The 11323-nt window shown below is 44.5% G+C and overlaps 1 non-coding gene across 1 annotated transcript; it reads right to left on the reverse strand.

Moving 5' to 3' along the window:
* Window positions 1–3491: 3491 nt before the first annotated feature.
* On the reverse strand, window positions 3492–3564 carry trnav-aac (transfer RNA valine (anticodon AAC)). The gene has a single exon. It is a non-coding gene; the product is annotated as a tRNA-Val (tRNA).
* Between the last annotated feature and the right edge of the window lie 7759 nt (window positions 3565–11323).

Genomic DNA, 11323 nt, shown 5'->3' on the forward strand with positions numbered 1-11323 from the left:
AGGAAGGAAATATTGGCCTTGGAGGGGCTGCAGCGCAGATTCACCAGAATGATACCGGGGCTAAAATGGTTAAATTATGAGGACAGGTTATGCGGAGGTCGGTCCTCATTTTTCTCTTATGGATCCGGCCCCATCCGTTTACTGTGGAGGGGAGCGCGTCTGATACTAAGTCAGTCAGAATTGGATGCAAATCACATAACCGGCACAGCAGCTCTGGAACTGGCGACTGGTTTTACATTGAGTCTTTTTTATGGGATAGGCTGTACATTGTTTGTATTATAATAATAAGTTTGATACAATGAAGGTTTTTTCAGTTATTTCCCATTTCCACCCACACCAGTTTTACATAGCAAAAGGTAACAATATTTAAGGGATGTGATGTACAGTGTTGGTGGAATCAATGTAATTTAACTTGATATATTGTAGAATCTCTTGTCCATCCCAGGCTCTTACCTCAGGCTTAGATCCTCACCTAGTTTAAAACCAGTCACTCACTGATATAAATAAACCAGTAACAACCCCGAAACCTCAGCGGGTATATTTGTTCCGATACTAAGTGACGGTCCCAATTTCCACTGAAATTCTCGATCAGCAAATCCCAGAGGCTGTTTTGGGTTTGACAAACTGTGAAACAGATCGTTTTAAAAGCCGGAAAGAGGGAAAAACTGGTGGTTGATATTAAGTGTTTTACATTAACGCTTTCTGTTTCAGATTTAAAATTTATCTTTGTGTGTGACTGACAGGAGCGGCTGTAACGGAGCCCAGTGACTGGGTAACGAGCTGCACTGAATCATTGTCCTGTGTTACAGACCGGCTCGTTAGACCTGTTCATTTCGTCTCATCTCATTGTCAGCAAACAGGAAATTACTGAAGTTAAGGCTGGTGAATAACAGCTCGAAATATCAATCCTCTCCACCATTGGGGACAGAGTCTTCCGAAAAACAGGGATTTTCACTCGTACAAATTTCATCCAACTTTTCTGCTCTTCATTTCTCTGATTTGTTTGATGCGGCTTTCCGTTCAATTCACGACCGACAGGAAAAACCCGATTTTATCGTCGATTTTCGGGTCAAGAGGTATGGTGAGATTTCAAATAATTGAAATCGACCCTTATTAACGCCAATATCGTCACCTACACGTTTGACAAATGCAAAGCGGCTTCACTCACGGTTTTGCTGCACAACTCGTTCAAAGATACTGTCGGTAATTGGAGGGTCTTTGAAGTCATGACACGAACATCACAGTTCGCGCTGCCATTTTCCTCAAGACGCTTCAGATTCATGTGGAATGATTTCGGTCTGGCGTTTAAATCTGTTCCCTTTTCACAAATCCGCCTTTGAACCCGTATCCTTTAGTATTTTTGATAACCGATACCAAATCGGTTTGTCCTGTATTTTACATTACTTTTTAAATATTACAGATAAGCAGAGCACTTGAGCTGTCACAGCTGTGACTTTGACTTTTCTCCCTCTGCTCTCGATCTCCCCGGTAACTGCCACTAACCACAATCTTCTGTCACACTTCTCCATCAGAAAGTTCCGAGCCTCGGTTTTCAACTGAAATAACGCCCATCTCTTCAATCAACGACAGCTCAGAGAGAGTTTCTCAGTTTCATTTCACACTTTATCCAAATCCTCCTTAAAGCACCATCAAAAGTTGTCCTTTAGTTAATAATAAGATCAATAAAAGTTCTTATCTTCTGGGGTTTGGTTTCAGATTCCAGGGCTTTTAAAGTTCACTGCGGATATTTATCGAAGCGCATCTTGATTGGGGCTTCTTGGAGAATTCGGAGAAAGATCACAAAGCGATAATTCAGAGACGGAAAATGAAGCTGTTTGACGGGAGCACTGATCGAACCGATTGTGCGCTGCTCTTGTGGCGCAAGCGCTCAGCGTGCGGTACTTTTATGAACTCCAGAAATGCCCAGATTGTGAGTTTGAGCCTCATCTGGAACAATCGAACATTTTGAGTTCAAGGTCCAACTGGTATGTCCCATAACGCATCTACTTCTTAATGTTCCCATGTGAGCACTTGGGTTCCTCTGGCCTAGCGTCTTGCAATAGTAGGTGTGAATTTACTTGTTTTTGGGGGAGAGGGAGCGATGAGCGGCAGCTGATATGGCAAAGGTGCCGGTACGAGAACTTTCAATCCAAAGAACTAAACATACAATTCTTCTTTTCGTTCAGCGGATATTCATCAGTTGGAAGTTTCGTGTGGGGAAAATCTGGAAGGGAAATATTCTCCCTGGTGTCACTGTGTAACGGGTGAAATTATTCAGCTTACAGATGTTAATACGCTGAAAGGTCGAGAGGCCTTTTCCAGCTCCCGTGTGGGACAAGTTTAGCTTTTGAGCCACTATGTAAAGTGTTATTTTAATTGCTGCTAACGAATGACAAGACATTGTTAAATAATAGCTACATCATGAAATAAATTTATAACAGAAATAGATAGTTTCCGAGAAGTAAAGGGAATTCGGGGTTACGGGGAGCGGGCAGGAAATTGGACATGAATTTAGATTTGAGGTTAGGATAAGATCAGCCATGATTTATTGAATGGCGGAGCAGGCTCGAGGGGCCGATTGGCCTGCTCCTGCTCCTATTTCTTATGTTCTTATGTTCTTATTTGGCACAAACACGAATAATTGTGAACTCACGAGTTCACTGTCCATGTTTCTTACATCATGTTCAAAAGAAACAAGGATTCTCCTCAACACGTTGCTAACAATTTTATAACAGGGACCCTCACCCAATTTCGACATCTACGATGGATAATTCAGAGTCCTACAATGAATAAGTACGATAGGAACTTAACAAATTGCGAACCTGCATAGGTCAGTAGGTAGAGCAACAAACTTTTAAAACGGATAGTGATCTGAGGATCCAGTGTTCTTGTTGTCAATTTTGAAACAGCTGGCAAGTTCTGTCTTCGCAGCGGAGCAACAACTACGGGACAGACGATGCCTGCGATGTGTTGTCAAAGCTTCGGTGTTATCTTGTTTCCCAGGGATGGGCAGTAATGCGCTGCCTGAAGCGGCAATTGCAGCTTCCCGCCAGCAACGTGTGATTGGAGAGAGCGGGGCCTCTCAGGCGGCCTGAATGCTGTTGCTCTCGTGGCCTCACTCAATGCGGGAGCTGGGGAACATCGAACATCGAAAAACTGATCTGTTTGTTGCCGCGGCTGCGATGCTTTTTATAGCTGTATTTATAAACCGAGGCAGCGCTGCAGGATCCTTTAATGACCTCTCACAAATCAACTGAATACAATCGCAATGTGCAGCTTTGAGAGGGGCTTCCTGGACAGTCGGGGCATGAAACGTGAATGAGGGCGAGACACTGTCTGTATATGTGTAGTGTTTGAATGTGTATTGAACTATACAGAGAATGGAAAATATATCGGTTCAGTTCGGTGTGGTATTTTATTCACATTTAACCACAGACCGAATTCTTGCTTTTTTCAGACGTATTGATTTTTAGTGGGTAACTTTTTCAAAATGTTTCTGCCCGGTTTCGAACCGGAGACTTTTCGCGTGTTCGGCGAACGTGATAACCACTACACTACAGAAACTCTGCTGTACACGTTGCTCTAGGAAACCCTCAGAAGATAGCTGCCGACTGCAAATGCTCTCATGTGGGAGATGGGTCCCTTTCCCGTTCAGGGAATTAACTTCTACAAAATAGTTTACTGTATTAATTTCGCAATAAAGTCAACTAATAACTTTCTGTTTCAAGCTGACGGAAATCCTAACTTTTTTTTATTCATTCACCAGCAGAATATCGAAAGTTGAGAGGGGAACTGAAAGGGGAAATAAGAGGGGCAAAGAGAGGGTTTGAGAATAGACTGGCGGCCAACATTAAAGGGAATTCAAAAGTCTGCCACAGGCATGTAAACATTAAACGAGCAATAAGAACCCGACTCTGATTCGGGCCCATGAAGGAGATCGACTCATGGAGGCAGAGGGGGCGGCCCAAAAATGTTTCTGCGCGGTTTCGAACCGGTGACTTTTCGCGTGTTAGGCACACGTGATAACCACTACACTCCGGAAACGCTGCTGCACGGGTTGTTCTCGGAAACCCTCAGAAGATCGCTGCCGTCTGCAAATGCTCTCAGTGTGGGAGACGGGTCCCTTTCCCGTTCAGGGAATTAACTTCGACAAAATAGTTCACTGTTTTAATTTCGCAATACTCATTAAACTCTGAAAAAAGACGAATAGTTGTTCAAATCGCCATTAATCAACGAATAACTTTCTGTTTCAGGCTGACGGAAATCCTAACTTTTTTTTCATTCATTCACCAGGCAGAATACAGAAAGTTGAGAGGGGAACTGAAAGGGGAAATAAGAGGGGCAAAGAGAGCGTATGAGAATAGACTGGCCGCCAACATAAAAGGGAATCCAAAAGTCTACCACATGCATGTTGACATTAAACGGGTCGGAAGAACCCAACTCTGATTCGGGACCACAAAGGAGATCGACTCATGGAGGCAGCCCAAAATTGTTCCTGTTTGTTTTGATCTAAGGACTCTATCAAGTATTAGATGACCGCGGTAACCACAACACGACAGAAACTCTGAGGTAGAGATTCCGGTGATGGACTGCGGTTGACAATTGTAAACAATTTCACAACACCAAGTCAAAGTCCAGCAATTTTATTTTAATTTCACAAGCTTTCGGAGGCTTCCTCCTTCCTCAGGTGAATTTTATGGAATTTTCCACAAAATTCACCTGAGGAAGAAGGGAGCCTCCGAAAGCTTGTGAAATTAAAATAAAATTGCTGGACTATAACTTGGTGTTGTGAAATTGTTTACGACAGAAACTCTGCAGCGCTGACGGAAACCCTAGCTTTTTTTTCATTCATTCACCAGGCAGAATACAGAAAGTTGAGAGGGAAACTGAAAGGGGAAATAAGAGGGGCAAATAGAGGGTATGAGAATAGACTGGCGGCCAACATAAAAGGGAATCCAAAAGTCTTCCACAGGCAAGTAAACATTAAACGGGTCGGAAAAACCCGACTCGAATTCGGGATCATGAAGGAAATCGACTCATGGAGGCAGCCCAAAAATGTGCCTGCCCGGTTTTAAACCGGGGACTTTTCGTGTGTTAAGCTAACGCGGTAAACACTGCACTACAGAAACTCTGCTGTTCTCGTATTTATAGGAAACCCTCAGAAGATCGCTGCCGTCTGCAAATGCTCTCAATGTGGGAGACGGGTCCCTTTACCATTTTGGGAATTAACTTCTACAAAATAGTTTACTGCACTAATTTCGCAATACTCATTAAACTCTGAAAACAGACGAATAGTTGCTCGAATCGCCATCAATCAACTAATAACTTTTTGTTTCAGGCTGACGGAAAACCTAACTTTTTTTTATTCATTCACCAGCAGAATATAGAAAGTTGGGAGGGGAACTGAAAGCGGAAATAAGAGGGGCAAAGAGAGGGTATGTGAATAGACTGGTGGCCAACATAAAAGGCAATCCAAAAGACTTCCACATGCATGTAAACATTAAACGAGCAATAAGAACCAGACGCTGATTCGCGATCATAAAGGAAATCGATTCATGGAGGCAGAGGGGGTGGCCCAAAAATGTTTCGTTCCGGTTTTGAACCAGGAACTTTTCGCGTGTGAAGCAAACGTGATAACCACTACACGACATAAACTCTGCTGCATCGTTGGTTTTAGGAAACCCTCAGAAGATAGCTGGCGTCTGCAAATGCTCTCAGTGTGGGAGACGGATCCCTTTCCCGTTCAGGGAATTAACTTCTACAAAATAGTTAACTGTATTAATTTCGCAATACTCATTAAACTCTGAAAAAAGATGAATAGTTCTTCAAATCGCCATTAATCATCTAATCACTTTCTGTTTCAGGCTGACGGAAATCCTAACTTTTTTTTTCTTCATTCACCAGGCAGAACAAAGAAATTGTAGAGGGGAACTGAAAGGGGAAATAAGAGGGGCAAAGACAGGGTATGAGAATAGACTGGCGGCCAACATAAAATGCAATCCCAAAGCCTTCAACGGGCATGTAAACATTAAACGTCTGTGGTTGGTAAAATTTTTGAATCTATTATTAAGGAGACAGTAGCAGAACATTTGGATCAACATAATTTAATAGGACAAAGTCAGCATGGCTTTACGAAGGGGAAGTCATGTCTGACAAATTTGCTTGAGTTCTTTGAGGACATAAGGTACAGGGTGGATCAAGGGGAACCAGTGGACGCGGTGTATTTGGACTTCCAGAAGGCATACGACAAGGTGCCACATAAAAGATTATTGCTCAAGATAAAGAATCACTGGATTGGGGCTAATATTCTGGCATGGGTGGAGGATTGGTTATCTAACAGGAAGCAGAGAGTTGGGATAAATGGTTCATTCTCGGACGAACAACCAGTGGCCAGTCGTGTTTCGCAGTGTTCGGTGCTGGGTCCCAACTCTTTACAATCTATATTAACGATTTGGAGGAGGGGACCGATTGTAACATATCAAAGTCTGCAGATGATACAAAGATGGGAGGGAAAGTCGGGAGTGAGGAGGACATAAAAACCTACAAGGGGATACAGATAGGCTGGGCGAGGAGGCAAAGATTTGGCAGATGCAATACAATATTGGAAAATGTGAGGTTATACACTTTGGCAGGAAAAACCAGAGAGCAAGTTATTATCTTGATGGCAAGAGACTGGACAGTACTGCAGTACAAAGGGATCTGGGGGTCCGAGAGCAAGAAAATCAAAAAGTTGGTATGCAGGTGCAGCAGGTGATCAAGAAGGCCAACGGAATGTTGGCGTTTGTTGCGAGAGGGATAGAATATAAAAACAGGGAGGTATTGCTGCAGTTATATAAGGTATTGGTGAGACCGCACCTGGAATACTGCATACAGTTTTGGTCTCCATACTTAAGAAATGACATACTTGCTCTCGAGGCAGTACAAAGAAGGTTCACTCGGTTAATCCCTGGGATGAGGGGGTGGACATATGAGGAGAGGTTGAGTAGATTGGGACTCTACTCATTGGAGTTCAGAAGAATGAGAGGCGATCTTATTGAAACATATAAGATTGCGAAGGGGCTTGATCGGGTGGATGCGGTAAGGATGTTCCCAAGGATGGGTGAAACTAGAACGAGGGTGCATAATCTTAGAATAAGGGGCTGCTCCTTCAAAACTGAGATGAGGGGAAACTTCTTCACTCAGAGGGTAGTAGGTCTGTGGAATTTGCTGCCCCACGAAGCTTTGGAAGCGACATCATTGAATAAATTCAAAGCAGAAATAGACAGTTTCCTAGAAGTAAAGGGAATTAGGGGTTACGGGGAGCGGCCAGGAAATTGGACATGAATTCAGATTTGAGGTTAGGATAAGATCAGCCGTGATCTTATTAAATGGCAGAGCAGGCTCGAAGGGCCGATTGGCCTACTCCTGCTCCTATTTCTTATGTTCTTATGTGAACGGGTAGTAAGAACAGGACTCTGATTCGGGAGCACAAATGAGATCGACTCATGGAGGCAGAGGGGGTGGCCCAAAAATGTTGCTGCTTGGTTTTAAACGGGGGACTTTTCGCGTGTTCGGTGAACGTGATAACCACTACACTACAGAAACTCTGTCGCATACGTTGTTTTTGGAAACCCTCAGAAGATAGCTGCCGTCTGCAAATGCTCTCGGTGTGGGAGACGGGTCCCTTTCCCGTTCAGGGAATTAACTTCTACAAAATAGTTTACTGTATTAATTTCGCAATACTGATTAAACTCTGCAAAAAGACGAATAGTTGTTCAAATCGCCATTAATCAAGTAATAACTTTCTGTTTCATGCTGACGGAAATCCTAACTTTTTAAAAATTCATTCACCAGGCAGAATACAGAAAGTTGAGAGGAGAACTGAAAGGGGAAATACGATGGGCAAAGAGAATACTTTGCATCTGTCTTTACCAAGCGTGAAGTTGCTGCCAGAGTCTCAGTGTAGGAAGATATAGTTGAGATACTGAATGGGTTAAACATTGATAAAGAACGGGTGCTTGAAAGGCCAGCTGCACTTGAAGTCGATCAGTCACCCGATCTGGATGGGATGCATCCTCGGTTGCTGAGGGAAGTAAGAGGGGAAATTGTGGAGGTACTGGCCATAATCTTCCAAACATCCAAAGATACCGGGGTGGTGCAGAGGACTGGAGAATTGCAAATGTTACACCCTTCTTCAAAAAAGAGTGGAAGGGTGAACCCAGCAACAAGAGGCCAGTCAGGTAATCTCAGTGGTGGGGAAACGTTCAGAAACTATAATCCGGGACAGAATTAACAGTCACTTGGACGAGTGTGGATTGATTAGGAAAAGCCAGCACGTCTTTGTTAAAGGCCAATCGTGTTTAACTGACCTGATGGAATATTTTGATGAGTTAACATAGAGGGTAGATGAAAGCAATGCAGTTGATGCAGTGTATATGGACTTTCAAAAGACGTTTGATAAAGTGCCGCACTTTTGACTTATCAGTAAGTTTGTGGCCCATGGATTAAAGGGGGCAGAAGAAACATGGATACAGAATTAGCTCAGGGACAGGAAACAGACAGTAGTGGAGAGCGGATGTTTTGTGGAATGGAGGGAGTTGTACAGTGGTGTTCCCCAGGGGTCAATGCTGGGACCACTGCTTTTCTTGATATATATCAATGATTTGGACTTGGGTGTACAGGGCACAACTTCAAAATTTGCAGATGACACAAAATTTGGAAGGGTAATAAACAGTGTGGAGGAGAGTAATAATCTGCAAGAGGTTATAGACAGGCTGGTGGCATAGCGGACAAGTGGCAGATTAAATTTAACGCAGAAAAATGCGTACTGATCCATTTTGTGTTGGAAGAACGAGTAGAGGCAATATAAACTAGAGGGCATAACTCTAAAAGAGGTACAGGAACAGATAGATATGGGGGTTTATGTGCACAGCTGGTTGAAGGTGGCAGAGCAGGTTGAGAAAGCCATTGAAAAGCATCCGGGATCCTGGGCTTTATAAATAGAGGCATAGAGTACAAAAGTATGGAAGACATTATGAAACTTAATAAAACACTGGTTCGGCCACAACGGGAGTATTGTGTCCAGTTCTGGGCACCGCACTTTAGTGAAGATGTGAAGGCCTTAGAGAGGGTGCAGAAGAGATTTACAAAAATGATTAAAGGGATGACCTACTTTAGTTACGTAGATAGAATGGAGAAGCTGGGATTGTTCTCCTTGGAACAGAGAAGGTTGCGAGGAGAATTTATAGAGGTATTCAAAATCATGATGGGTCTGGACAGAATAGATGGGGAGAAACTTTTCCCATTGGCTGAAGTGTCAAGAACCAGAGGATCTCGATTTCAGGTGATTGGCAAAAGAGCCAAAGGTGACATGAGGAAAAAACTTTTTCAAACAGCGAATGGTTAGAACCTGGAAGGCACTGCCCGAGGGGGTGGTGGGGGCAGGTTCAATCTCGGGCTTCAAAAGGGAACTGGATAATTACTTCAAAGGAAAAGAATTTCCGGGCGACGGCGATCGGATGGGAAAGTGGGACCAGCTGGATTGCTGTTGCATTGAGCCGAAGGGTCTCCTTCCTTGCTGCAACCTTTCTCCGAAATCTATGATTTCATCGGATGGAGGTGTCGCTGACAATGCCAGCATTTATTGCCCATCCTTAATTGCCCTTGAGAAGGTGGTGGTGAGCCACCTTCCTGAACCGCTGAAGTCCGTGTGCTGAAGCTTCTTCAACAGTGCTGTTTGATAGGGAGTTCCAGGATTGCGACCAAGTGATGATGAAGGAACGGCGATATATTTCCAAGTGAGGATGATGTGTGAGTTGGAGGGGAATGTTCAGGTTGTGTTGTTCCCATGTGCCTGCTGCTCTTGTCCTTCTACGTGGTCGAGGTCGCGGGTTTGGGTGGTGCTGTCGAAGAAGCCTTATCGAATAGCACTGCTACATTGCATCTTATAGATGGTACACACTGCAGCCACGGTGCGCTGGTCGTGGAGGGAGTGAATGTTTAAGGTAGTGAATGGAGTGCCATTCAAGCGGGCTGCTTTGTCCTGGATGGTGTCGAGCTTCTTGAGTGTTGTTGGAGCTATACTCATCCAGGCAAGTGGACAGTATTCCATCACACTCCTGACTTGCGCCTTGGAGATGGTGGAAATTCTTTGGTGAGTCACTCGCCGCAGAATTCACAGCCTCTGACCTGCTCTTGGTGCCACAATATTTATGCGGCTGGTGCAGTTAAGTTTCTGTTCAATGGTGACCCTCAGGACTTTGATGGTGGGGGATTCAGCCATGGTAATGCCGTTGAATGTCAAGGGGAGGTGATTAGACTCTCTCTTGTTGGAGATGGTCATTGTCTCGAACTTGCCTGGTGGGAATGCTGCTTGCTACTTATCAGCCCAAGCCTGGTTATTGTCCAGGTCTGGCTGCATGCGGGCTCGGGCTGCCTCATTATTTGAGGGTTGCGAATGGAACTGAACACTGTGCAATCATCAGCGAACATCCCCATTTCTGACCTTATGATGGAAGAAGGTCATTGATGAAGCAGCTGAAGTTGGTTGAACCGAGGACAGTGCCTTGAGGAACTCCTGCAGCAATGCCCTGCGGCTGAGATGATTGGCCTCCAACAACCACTACCATCTTCCTTTTTGCTAGGTATGACTCTAGCCAGTGGATAGATTTCCCCTGATTCCCATTGACTTCAATTTAGTCGGGCTCCTTGGTGCCACACTCGGTGAAATGCTGCCTTGATATTAAAGGCAGTCACTCTCACCTCACCTCTGGAATTCAGCTCTTTTGTCCATGTTTGAACCAAGGCTGAAATGAGGTCTGGAGCCGAGTTGTCCTGGCGGAACCCAAACTGAGCATCGGTGAGCAGGTTATTGATAAGTAAGTGCCTCTTGATAGCACTGTCGTCGACACCTTCCATCGCTTTGCTGGTGATTGAGAGTCGACTGATGGAGCGTATTTGGCCTGATTGGATTTGTCCTGCTTATTGTGGACAGGACATACCTGGGCAATTTTCCACATTGTTGGATACATGCCAGTATTGTAGCTGCACTGGAACAGCTTGGCTAGAGGCGCGGCTAGTTCTGGAGCACAAATCTTCAGCACGACAGCCGAGATGTTGACGGCGCCCATAGCCTTTGCTGTATCCAGTGCATTCAGCCGTTTCTTCAGATCACGTGGAGTGAATCGAATTGGCTGAAGACCTGCTTCCGTGATGGTGGGGATATTGGGAGGAGGCCGAGATGAATCATCCACTCAGCACTTCTGGCTGAAGATGGTTGCAAAAGCTTCAGGCTTGTCTTTTGCACTCACGTGCTGGACTCCGCCATCATTGAGGATGGGGATGT

The sequence above is a fragment of the Heptranchias perlo genome, chromosome 20 (assembly GCF_035084215.1).
Source record: "Heptranchias perlo isolate sHepPer1 chromosome 20, sHepPer1.hap1, whole genome shotgun sequence".
Classification (NCBI taxonomy): domain Eukaryota; kingdom Metazoa; phylum Chordata; class Chondrichthyes; order Hexanchiformes; family Hexanchidae; genus Heptranchias; species Heptranchias perlo.